The sequence below is a fragment of the Amphimedon queenslandica genome, unplaced genomic scaffold (assembly GCF_000090795.2).
Source record: "Amphimedon queenslandica unplaced genomic scaffold, v1.1 AMPQUscaffold_13386, whole genome shotgun sequence".
Taxonomy (NCBI): domain Eukaryota; kingdom Metazoa; phylum Porifera; class Demospongiae; order Haplosclerida; family Niphatidae; genus Amphimedon; species Amphimedon queenslandica.
Window position 1 is genome coordinate 128,221 of NW_003546378.1, and position 12,878 is coordinate 141,098.

Consider the following 12,878-nt stretch of genomic DNA (forward strand, 5'->3'; position numbering starts at 1 on the left):
TAAACAAGCTATGCTTGCTAGTGAACGGAATATCACTTCTTCATGTGTCAATGAGGTTTCATAAGGTTTAGAATCACCAGCAGAAGTTCGATAGATAATTCCATAGCGACTCCTTAAATCTTCAGTTAGTTTGAATACCAGTAGATTGATAGCTGGGCCAGTTATAAGAGCTGGTAATATTTCATGAAACTCAGGTTGTCCTCCAGTATCAATGATGTGTAACATTGTGTGATTGTCATCTGTTCCTTCTTCAAATTTTCTCTCGTATTCTTCTCTTTTTCTAACAGGTATCTTCATTACATAATCTGAAAATCCTTTTAACATGGAACTGCTGTGCACACACCTAGGTGAAGACATGACACTTGTTACAATATCATGTTGATCTGATAGGCCTATTTCTTCTGGTGATCTTGATTTGTTTTCAAATGATGAAGTTTCTGTATCTTCAAATGATAAATTAGACTGATGAGATGCAGTAGATTTAGTACTTTCATCTGATGTGTTGTTTGCTGGTAATAGTTTCTTAGTGATCAGTACAGCTTCTTCATCAAGTTCCTGTTCCTTCCATTCTGTAGTCACTACTGCATTGTGCTGTGATAGTTTACGAAATGAATTAACTTGTACAGCTGCATCAATTACACCAGTACTAAGAGAAGGACCTGTATCAAGAGATTGATTGAGGAGTCTCTTCTTTAATGTACTCTTACCAGCACCAGGAGGACCTGTCAATATACACTTAACAACACGTAATAATGCTACACCACTGGATTGATGAATATGAAGGTAACTACTAGCTTTCCTATCATAGGTGGTTATCCCCTGAGTATTACAACCTTTAACTTCAACAAGATAATTGATGATGTTCATGTCAGGAAATCGATTATTTAATGCAACATGCAATGGCCTCCTATTGTACTTATCTTCAGCCTCAATATTACATTGTGGATGATTATTTAAAATTTTAACTATTTCAAAATGACCATTTTCACATGCATAATGTAATGGAGTATAGCCATTCCTCCCTTTAGCATTAACATCACAGTGTTTATCAATCACAAGATGACGTACAATGTATACATTTCCTGATTCACATGCTTTGTGAAGTGGCCTGTCATTAGAATTGTCTTCAGCTTCAGTATTACATTGTGGATAATTTGTTAAAATTTTAATAATTTCAAAATGACCCTTTTCACATGCATAATGTAATGGTGTATAGCCATTCCTCCCTTTAGCATTAACATCACAGTGTTTTTCAATCACAAGATGACGTACAATGTCTACATTTCCAGAAAAGCATGCTCCATGTAGAGGTCTGTTATTAGAATTGTTTTTAGCTTCAGCATTACATTCAATACAATTGATCAGAAATTTAACAATTTCAAAATGACCCTTTTGACATGCATAATGTAATGGTGTATTGCCATTTCTCCCTTTAGCATTAACATCACAGTGTTTGTCAATCACAAGATGACGGACCATTTCAATATTATTAGATTCACAAGCATCAACAAGTAACTTAAAATCCCCATCCATTGTTTCTTTATGACCTACCATAAAAAATTACACACATAAAATCCTTTTTATAATGCCAAAATCAGCAACTTAAAAATTTTGACAAATTACTGTATAAAAGGTTTTTTGAGGAAATTATATTTCGCAAAATCTACTAAAATTTCAAATTTGCAGATTTTAATTTCGTAAATTCTACCATGTGTGCCAGCAGTATGGTATTAAATTGATTATCGCAAATCAGGAAGGAATCCACAAAATTTGCAACCCTCGAAGAAAACCACTTATATGGTAGTAATTATATAGTATGGAATTAAGTATTGGATATCAACCTATCTGGTGGGTGCCATGGGCATACATGTATAACCAGGAGTGTAGCCTGAGACCACTTTTCTCAAGCATGTTATATACACATAATACCTTCTGACAGAACAATATATCTTATTTATATCCTAATAAAGCCAATCATGAAAGTGACCGACACTAGTATATAAGTGATAAAGCAACAGGAAGCTGTATATAGTACTTTGATGTTTGATACACCTGTCTGTGGTTTTATTCATGAATTTGATTAAATACAAGCAAAAAACTGATTAAATAGAGCAGCCGTGCCCCGTGAGAAACTCATCAGGACACTTTTTGTCGGGATTCCGTTCGTTGTAGTCCTTAAACCAGTCCTCTAGGTTCTTCATGGCCCACTTGCTAGTCTTTTCGGGACTTTACGCTTGGCCATTTCGTCGATTTCCTCTGATGATGATGGCTGGAATCTTTTCTTGTTTAAAGACAACGATACCCTTCTTTTGTTAGAAGGAGGAACGTTCTCCTTTTCTTGATTCTCTTCCATAGATCCAGCTTCAGCCATGACAATGAAACACACGCGGTCTGTTTGACCTACTGCGCATGCGCAATGATTGGCTTCATCAGAAAATAAATTCATTATACCACACCTGTGAGGTGTATATGGCTTATATATACTAACCTCGCCCTCGGGCTACGCCCTCGGGCTCGGTTAGTATATAAGCCATATACACCTCACAGGTGTGGTATATTATAAACATATTGCCAATTCGAGAAGTTATTTGAAAAATATGGCACTTGGGCTTTTGGCCCTCGGGCGATATTTTTCAACAACTTCTCTCATTGGCAATATATTTAGCATATAGACCTCTAAATCATAGTATATAATACACATATAAAACATTAATTAACTAGTTGTCAATTTAACTGGGGCCACACCCCGTATTCCTTAATATTGCAAAAGTTACCGTACGAGAAAAAAGGATATGCGTTAGCAATGAACCAAGATAATGAATAACAATGAGAAGAGCAATAATTAGTCAATACATCATGAATATTAATGAGAAATGTTAGTATATATGTAAGGGTCCCTCTATAGCACCCTCCAGAGGATCAAACTACGCATCAGTAGTCTTTGTCAATGGCGACTTTGGGTAGGCTGAAGCCACGTGATCTCCACTGGAGCAAATACTTCAGACGTGTAGATAGTGGCACCTTGCATGCCTACAATAACCATTGTTGTATTTTTTACACAGTTCCTTGAAGGCAAATAAGGGTGAGTCCATAGGCGGCGGAACAAAATTAATTTTGGTGGGGCTGAACATCAATTAAGTTATTAAAATGGGTGTGGTTTGATACAAAAATGGCTGCTAATATTACAAAAAATGGTGCTAATCTTCTATTGTTGGATTTAGAGTAGTTTTCTTGTCTTTTTCTCTAAATAAAATGAAGAAATGATGACTGCAGGTCTAATTTTACTGATAAAAGTCAGTTTTATTTTCTTTATTAGTCAGTTGCAGAAAATAATAATAATAATAATAATAATAATAATAATAATAATAATAATTTCTGGGGGGGGGGCTCAGCCCCTCCTGTTTCAAGACTGGGGGGGGCTTTAGCCCCCTCTGCCCCCCCTGTTCCGCCGCCTATGGGTGAGTCCTCCTTGTCTTTGACTGCTGAGGAGAGCTCTTCTTCTCCCATGTAGCCAGGGTGCAGTCATTTGTCCGGTGATTGGACTCCCAACACAATGAGCAACAGGGGGAGTCTGAGACAGAGGTTTTCTAAACGGAGGTGGCCAGGATAGTCGGCTGGACGTGGGTCCACTTGAGGAGGGCCCCAGTGGCCAGTTGCTGCCGGAATCTAGTGTCATAATTGCGCCATCTGATACCACCATGTTTCCAAAACAGTTGAATTATGATTTGAGCATACGCCACAAGTTGTTTGGTTGGCTTATGATCTGTTTTTACAGCGATAAGTGACAAAAAAACAGAAGACCCATGTGAGGGGGTCAGAGATTTCCTGCATTTTTGAGGAAGCAGAGAGGAGCTGCGATGGGTGGCCCACTCCTGCAGTCTCTCAGTCAGGGTAACATTGTCCACCAACATCTCTTTCAACTCCACGTATGCTCTGGAGTGAATACGTTCCACTACCTTTGCCAGAATGGAAGGGAGTAAAGTAGCCAGAGATACCGGCACAACCTTGGCGGGGGGAGCTGTATGGAGGAGGGAGCCCAAGGGGTCTGCAATGTGGCTGGTTGCTGACGAAAACAGCGGAAGAGCATGAGCCACCAAAGTACCTGGCAGAGGTTCAGCCAGGCGGGCTGGAGTGGTGCTGCTAGCTCAGGCAAGCCTGACCCTGCACAGATGGGTGTAAGTATATATGACAGAGAGAGAGGGAGAGGGGAGGAGTATAGAGGGAGAGAGAGGAAAAAAGAAAGAGGGAAAGGAATTTTAGCAATTGACCTTAGCCACCCCTGCAAGGAGTCGCTAGTTGAAACCACAAGGGCTGGCCTGCTGACCCGTGTGAAAAGGAACCCATGCTAGGTGTAAACACAGAGTTGACCTGCAGGCCACAGGTGTTAAATATCAAATACTGGCAATGGCCCATGCAAGGCTTGCTGCCCTCATAGGCCCCAACCAACCCTGAAAACATGCACATTACAACGGGCTTATAGCCAGACCCTCTAAGGAGGACACTTATTAATAGAAGATCTCTCTTCTTTTTTTTTTGAACTAAATGCTACCATGACCCTAATAACCATTCTAATGGGTCCCAAGATGACCTGGAAGGCGGGCCTGGCTGTAGCCAGCCTACATGAGTGCTTTGCATGGACAGACCACTGACATGGAGCATACCTGAGAGGAGAGCCCTGAAAGAAGGTATAGGAGCACTTGAAGACTCGGAAGGGCGACTAGATCCTGCTGTGACAGTTGGAAGGCCTGTGCCGGTAGAATGGATGGCACGGTCGATGCCCCGTTATATTCCTGTCTTCACTGCTGCATTGAGCAGCCTCATAAAGTCATCTGGGCCTGTGGGAGGAGTGAGGGGAATCCGTGGCGAACGAGCGATGGGAGCGGGGACTGAGATAGTGGGAGCAACCGGGGCTGGCGGGCCAACCGTGAGTCCTATATCAGGTATCAATGGGATTGTAGCAGCACTAGTCCTTGTGGGCACCACTATACCAGAGGCTCCAGAAGGAAAAGAGAGTCCTGTAGCTGGGCCACTGCCAGCCATCGCCTCGCCCAAGGTTGCATGCATCTCAACCGGAGTGGAGCTAGGTGATGCAGAAGCCATCAGTCCAAGATTATGACGTCAAGGCATTGAGAAAAGAGTGGCTGAGTGATAGAGATGGCATGGACGCTCGCCACGGACCAGATTTGACAGTTATCAAGAAAGATTCCTCTTCTGATGAAGTACTAAGGACCTGCAATATAGCTGGGAACGCTGCAAGCAACAATAGAGCCACCCCCGCAGCAGGGGAGCCTTTATATCATGGCAAGCAGTAGGCGTGGTTAACCTTGCCTAAACTCATTGTCTAATCGACAACTATAACTAACTAAAAGTAATTTAGAAATTTCAGAACTAACTATAACTAACTAAAATTAACCACTTACCTCACTGAATTGCAAATTGAAGACTTCTTTCCTGGGGCGGCAGGCCCACTGCAAACCCCCTTTACAATTCTATCAACCCAAGGCACCCCTACCCCCGGTAAGGAGGGAAGGTGTGCCAGTAGGAGTGGTTTCTCGAAACCACACCCCAAACTGAGCCACGTGTGCCAGGTCAGAAGCCCAAGGTGGGGCTTCCCCACCCAAGGGAGGAGCCCGCTTAATGGCCCTTGACTCCTCCCCTACTGAAGATTATGTGGCTACCCCGCCTCTAGGAGGCGCCTGAGCACGTGTCTGGATATCTGAAGGGGTGGTCCCGGTGCCAAACAAACCACGCCAAACGATAGAACCAACCTCAATTCTCAAACAAATCTTTTAAAGAGGAAGAATGAACAATAGAACAGAGGACAAAAACAGGGACACAAAAAAGGTAAATACAACACAATAGACAAAGTAAAGGAGATCGTTCAGTATCCCAGGCTGCCAGCCAGGGAAAGAGCCACGGCTGCCAGAGTTGACGGGGAGGAGCGTATGTATTTATATCTGGTAGGCCTCCGACTCCCAACGTCCCATCACCTTGATTATGTGACCGGGGACACCAGCCTGAGCTAGCAGCCCCAATTCTGAAGCTGTGGCCAGAGTACCTATCCAAAGCGATCCTACACCTCCCCTTGAGGCGATGAACAAAGAAGTCCCTCATGAGGGGCTGACCATCCTCCTGGATAAGTAAAGGACCCACTCTCAGACCTGGGCGTCTGGCCAAGTAAGCAAGTAGGGCCGATACTGGGCATAAGTCATCATCTGTTTTCCCCAGTATTACCCGGCTCCCTTCCCGAACTGGTCTGTCTTGGACCAAGATACTGTTAGACGAATGAATGATAGGGGGAGAGTGGTGAGAATCGATGGCCACACTTTCCACCAGAATAGAGGGGCGAAAGCTATTGTTAGATGTGGCTTCACTCAGCCACAAGAAGCCAAAGAAGGCAACTGATGCTGTTGTCCAAAGCAGTAAATTAAGGAAAGAGTTCCTGGGGTCCCACACTAGGCGCAACTGGCGCAGAATGGCGGGGGTGATTGGCAGCCTAACCCCTGAAGAGGGCAGCCTTGGGAGGATCTCTTAATGCCCTGTAGCACATACTGGAGGTAAGGCCAGACCAACCTTGGAGTGGTGGACTGAACATCCAAGTGCCTAACCGCTGACAGGTACATGGAGATGAATCTAGGGGTCAAACCCCGCTGGGCTAGAAAGGCAGCAGGTAGACATATGGTGCCCTGGGACAGGAGGTAGGGGGTGAGGCTAGCGTCCTGACAAAATTTGAGATAACAGGACTTGGCTGATGAATAGGTTCGATTAGATGAGGAGGCTAGACCCTGCTCAAAGAGTCCCTAAACAATCCTGCCCAGTTGAGAGAGGTCCACTGCGGGGTGTGATCCATGAGCAAGAGAGCCAGAGTGGGAGGAACTGGGGTTTGTTCTCTGGCGGCCTGTGGGTTAAGTGAATGAAATAAAGACAGGTTGTCCCGAGACAGGGCATCGGCTGCTGCGTTACTCTTTCCCGGGAGGTGCTCTGCTATGTAAGAAAAGTCAAACTTGGCCTCCCAAAAAACAAGTATTTAAGGAGGTGAGACAGAATAGGGTGATGGGCGGAGCGAGAGGTGAAGGCTGCTATGACTGCTGTGTTATCAGAGAGAAAGAGGATCCGCTGGCCTGACCACCATCTCCCCCAAATTGCCGCCGCAATAACCACAGAGAGCATCTCCTTGGGAGCAATGCTGACCTTGTCCCAAGATGGTGGCCAAGACAGCTGGAACCATAGGCTGTGGACTTGGTTGTATGCCCCACACCCCCACGAACCTGAGGCATCGCTAATAACAGTCACTGAAGGCTGTGGAGGGGGGAGGATTGAGATCCCATTCCAGCTGGGTACAAACAATGACCACCTATTAATGTCAGCCTTACAAGGGGCATTTAGGTGGGTTTTCTGGTGAGGAAGGCGTGGCTGCTTCATAGCATTGATGATCGCCCTGACAAAGGACCTCCCTCGTGGGACAACATCTGCTGCGTGGTTAAGGTGGCCCAATAACTCTTGGAGCTCCCGCTTTGAAGCGGATTGGCCCTAACCATGTCCCTAAATGCTGCTTTAAGGCTGCCAATTTCCCCTGAGGGAGGGAGAGTGACATAGTCACAGAGTCTACTTGAATGCCCAAAAAGGTGAGGAATGTGGAAGGGCCCTCAACCTTTTCTGGTGCTACAGGGAGCCCTATAGCCTGTGGCAGAGGGGAACTGCTATCTCCATGGCTCTGTGACATTCAGAGGAATATGCTGGGCGATAGAAAAAAAATCATCCGAATAATGGATGGAAAACTCTACCCCTGACCTAAATAGGGGCCAAGCCAGGCCATCTGCCACGGCTGAGAAGAGTATGGGGGCAGAATGAAGACCAAACGGCAAAGCAAGGTCAGCATAGGTGACGCCTTCCCATTAGATACCAAGGAGGTGGCTGTCCTCTGGTCGTACCGGCACCATACGACAGGCCGATTTTAGATCAACTTTGGCCATGAGTGCTGCCTGACCATAGTGTAACATCCTATGGGCTGCGTTGGCCACAGATGCGTAGTGGAATGAGCAAAACTCTGGAGGAATTCCATAATTGACGCTATATCCACGTGGGGACGACAGGTCAACTATCATGCAAAAGCAGCATGGCCTATTCTTCTTGGGGATCAAGCCAATAGGGCTTAGATGCTTAACTGAGTAGGGACAGAGTCGGCCTGCCACCACTTCCTCAGCAATGTAGCTGCTCACCACCTTGGGATTATCCCGGACAAAGGACATGTTAGAGCCTGCAGGCTTCAAATTACTATCAGGGTTGAAGCCAATGGCAAATCCCCGTCTGATGCCTCTCTCAAGAAAGACTGCTAGCCCCTGGTCAGGCATGGAAGCTAAGAAGGGTAGCCCCTCTTGCAAGGGAAGGAACCTCCGGACCAACTGGGAAGCTGTAGCCAATGAAATAATAGCTGCCTGAGACTCCAGTGCTAGGAGCTTCTGTAAGTAGGGGTATGAGCCTGTGATAGCAGACATAAATAAATATACAGTGCAGCAGCAGCTTAACAAAAAAAAAATTCCGGGGTGGGGCTAATTAATTAAGCTGGACATAAACCCCACCCCAAGGAGAGTGACCATAAGTACTGCACCCCCTACTGGAGTAATGAACTTATTAACAAGTATCAGGGCATAAGCAAAAGAGCCACACCCAGGAGTGACTCAATAATTGAAGCATCATACAAATAAACAAAATAAAAGAAAAGGTCCGCTCTGTAGGGCAATCATACTGAATGATTAAATAGTCATGTATACATGAAAAAGTCAAATATACTAGGGTCCCTTTATAGCGCCCCAGAATGAGGAAGGAATAGCTCTCCGACTCCGACGTCGCCTTTGGGCAGGCGGGAGCCACGTGGTCCGGGCTGGAACACAAGCTGCAAACATGAGAGTACTTGCACTTGATATGTTTACAATAACCGTTGTTGAACTTTTTGCTCGCCTCATTAAATGAATAGGGATGAGCTCTCGCTGACTTTGAAGAGGGGGAGTGGCCTTTTTGTCCCACATGGCTAGTGCACTGTTATAACTTAGAAAGTATTATTAACAACGAAAACTAACTGAACTCTTTAACTTAAAAAATCAACCTTAAGTACACAGACAAACACAGGATGTAGTTAACAAAAATTACCTAACTGTACAGACTAATTAGAATCACATAAACCAAATGCTAAATAGTTTACTACATTCCCTCCTACTTAAGTTTGGAGTAGAGGGGCAAATCAGATGATGGGCGCTCAAACTCTTGTTGAATGACGTACTGGTTCAAGTGGAGGAGCAGGTGGCTGTTGAGGTGGGTTTGTTCGAGTAGTGGTGGGGGTTATAGTGGTGGTGGGGCCCCAATCTTCTGATTGACCAGTAGAGGTAGTCATGTCTTCTGGGCAAAGGTGATCTACGTGCTTACGTAACACAACACCTGCATTAGTCTCTACATGATAAGAGAGAGGTCCTGTAATCTTAATTACCATTGCAGGAATCCATTTCTTATGGAGGACATCTCTAACAAAGACTTTATCCCCTACTGCAAAAGTTCTTGGTCTCTTGTCAGTCATTAGCTTCCTCTGCTTATCTTCTACTCTCTTAGAAGTATCAGGATGCAATAGATCCAAGGTAGTTCGTAATTTCCTACCCATCAAGAGCTGAGCTGGTGATAGGTTAGTTGTTGTTTGTGGAGTTACTCTGTACTTGAACAGAAACTGAGTGAGGCAGTGTTCCATGGGTCCTTCTAATTTAGAGACAGTAGACTTGAAGGTTTGTACTGCCCTTTCTGCAAGCCCATTAGAAGAGGGGTGGTATGGAGAGGTACAGATGTGCTGAATTCCCATCTGAGACATAAAATCTTGGAATTCTCCACTCTTAAATCCAGTACCATTATCAGTCACAATCTGTTCAGGGATGCCATGAGTGAAAAATATTGATTTGAGGACCTTAATTGTAGCTTCTGCAGATGTAGAAGGCACTATATGAACCTCCAACCACTTGGAATGGGAATCAACCAAGACCAGGAACAACTTGCCTTGGAATGGTCCTGCGTGGTCCATGTGAAGTCTGGTCCACGGCTGAGTTGGCCACTCCCACAGATGTAATGGAGCCTTTGCCGGACTATTTCTGTTTTCTTGGCAGTGATGACAATGTTGCACCTTAGTGGCTATATCAGTATCCAGCCCAGGCCACCACACATATGACAGGGCTAATGCTTTCATTCGATTCTCTCCAGGGTGAGTCTCATGAAGTTGAGCTAGTACTTCAGTGCGTCCTTGTGGTGGTATGATTACCCGAGATCCCCATAATATACAACCATCCACCACACTTAGCTCTTCTCGGCGATTGTAATATGGCTGGAGATCCTTATTAGTAGAAGAAGGCCACCCACTTAACATTAAGTGGTGAACACGAGAGAGTAATGGGTCCTTACTAGTTCAGTTCCTTATATGCTTTGCAGTGATTATTGAGGTAGAGAGATGATTTAGAAGAAGAGTTACTTCACCACATTGAGGTGTAGACATTGATGAAGTCTCAGAAGTTGGTAAGCGGCTAAGTGCATCAGCATTAGACATGCTCTTGCCAGGACGATATTGGATCTCATATTGATATGAGCTCAAGAGCAAAGACCATCTCTGAATTCTGGCAGCAGCCATTACTGGTACTTGATGATGTACACTGAAGAGGTACTTGAGAGGCTTATGGTCAGAGTATATAATGAACTTACAACCAAACAAGTACTGATGAAACTTCCTCACTGCAAATATTATTGCTAACCCCTCCTTCTCTAACTGAGAGTAATTCCTCTCTGCTGATGAGAGAGTCCTCGATGCATAGGCGATGGGCCTTTCCGAACCGTCTTCCATGCCAGTACTGCCCCACACCATAAGGAGATGCATCACCCGACACCACAATCTCTTTATTACTGTCAAGATATACGAGAAGTGTAGATGATTGAAGTAACGACTTGGCTTCTCGGAAAGCCTCAGATTAATCCCTGCTCGATGACCACTTGACCTTTGCTTGTAATAACCTGTATAAAGGACTAAAACATCAGAAAGGTTAGGCAAAAATTTAGAATAATAAACCTAGAAATGCTCTTAGCTCTGTTATGTTCCTAGGTTCTGGAGCCATTTTTACAGCTTTGACCTTCTCTGGAGCTGGATGTAAGCCATCCTTGTCAATGATATGGCCCAGATACTCCACAGAAGACTTCCCAATAGAATACTTTGACTGCTTGAGTTGCACTCCAGCTTCCTCCAGTCTTTTCATGACCTTATCCAAGTTGTTATAGTGTTCATCAGTGTCACGACCAGAGACCAGAATGTCATCGATGTACACGACAACACCAGGAATATCACAAAGGAGAGTCTCCATTGTCCTTTGAAAAATAGAAGGAGCAGACGAAATACCAAAAGGCAATTGTAAATACTGGAACAATCCCTTGGTTGTGTTGATAGTGGTGTACTTCCTGAAATCTTCCTCTAAAACCAGTTGCTGATATGCATGGGAAAGATCCAGTTTAGAGAGTAGTACACCCCCAACAAAGCTGCGAATAAGTCTTCCACTTTGGGTAGTGGGTAACTTTCTAGTTTAGCTACTGCATTTACTGTGACCCTATAGTCTCCACATATTCGAATGCTTCCATCAGACTTAACTACAGGCACAATTGGGGCTGCCCAGTCTGAGAATTGAATGGGTGTAATGAGTCCACTCTCTTGTAAATGCATAAGCTCTTTCTCAACCTTTTCCTTTAAGGCATATGGGAGAGGTCGTAGTTTAATGAACTTGGGTTGGACATGGTCAGAAACATGTATTTTCGCTGTAACCCCAATTATTTTACCCAACCCACAACAAAACAACTTAGGGTGTTTCTTGACAAGATTATCAAAACTGGCCTTGACCTGGACATTCTTAATTGAACTCCAGTCCAGCTGTATACTTTGAAGCCAGTTGCGACCAAGTAAACTGGGGCCTTGACCAGCAACCACGACTAATGGAAGGGTGGACTTCTGGTCTTTGTAGGTGACCTTGAGGTCAGCAGTTCCCATCACTGTCAGAAGATGACCAGAATATGAATGAAGTGTGATATTACTAGACCTGAGAGTAACAGAGTCCTTGAACTTGGCCTTATACATATCCTCGCTGATGAGCGATACTGCAGCTCCAGTATCCAGTTCCATCTCTAACGGTTGACCATTTGCTATGACTGTTACCGGAATTGGAGCGACCCTTGAGGTTAAAGATGAAACCATAAAGACTTCTTCAGAATCTTCTATGATAGGAGAGTTAATAGGTCCCTCAGCTATGGCATGTGTTGACTTTGGAGCAGTTCTTTGTGCTTTAGGTTGGCTTTTAGCCTTAGTGTCTTTAGCTTTACTGCTTCTACAGACTTTCCCAATTTCCCACAGGAATGACATTTCTCTTTTAGAAACCGACATGTGGCTGGAGAATGAGAACCACCACATTTGTAGCACTGAACCGACTGCTTCCTTGGCTTGCCATCAGCCATTTCAGAATGATGAACAGGTACTTCCCATTGCTGCATGAGCTGGGCCGTCTGTCTGGCATCCTCGAATGTCATTACAATCTCCACTGCTCTGTCAAATGGGAGATCATCTAGATGCCTCGGTCAGGGGTCTGCTTTGAATAAACTCGTTAGAGAGACCACACACGAATCTGTTGCGGAGAGTCTCGTCAAGAGCATTGGCCTTAAACCTACAACAAGCAGCCAGGCTCTTTAGATCAGCAACAAAATCTGCTATAGATTCTGAGTCACCTTGCCTCCGGTATCCAAACTTGTATTGCTCAGCTACGACTGAGGATTTAGGATGAAAGTGATTCGTTAACCTCTCGACTAGAGTATCGAAGGTCTGAGCC

The 12,878-nt window shown here is 44.5% G+C and overlaps 1 pseudogene; it reads right to left on the bottom strand.

Annotated features, from left to right (window-relative positions):
• Window positions 1-9,253: 9,253 nt before the first annotated feature.
• LOC100632200 (uncharacterized protein K02A2.6-like) lies at window positions 9,254-12,439 on the bottom strand (annotated as a pseudogene).
• Between the last annotated feature and the right edge of the window lie 439 nt (window positions 12,440-12,878).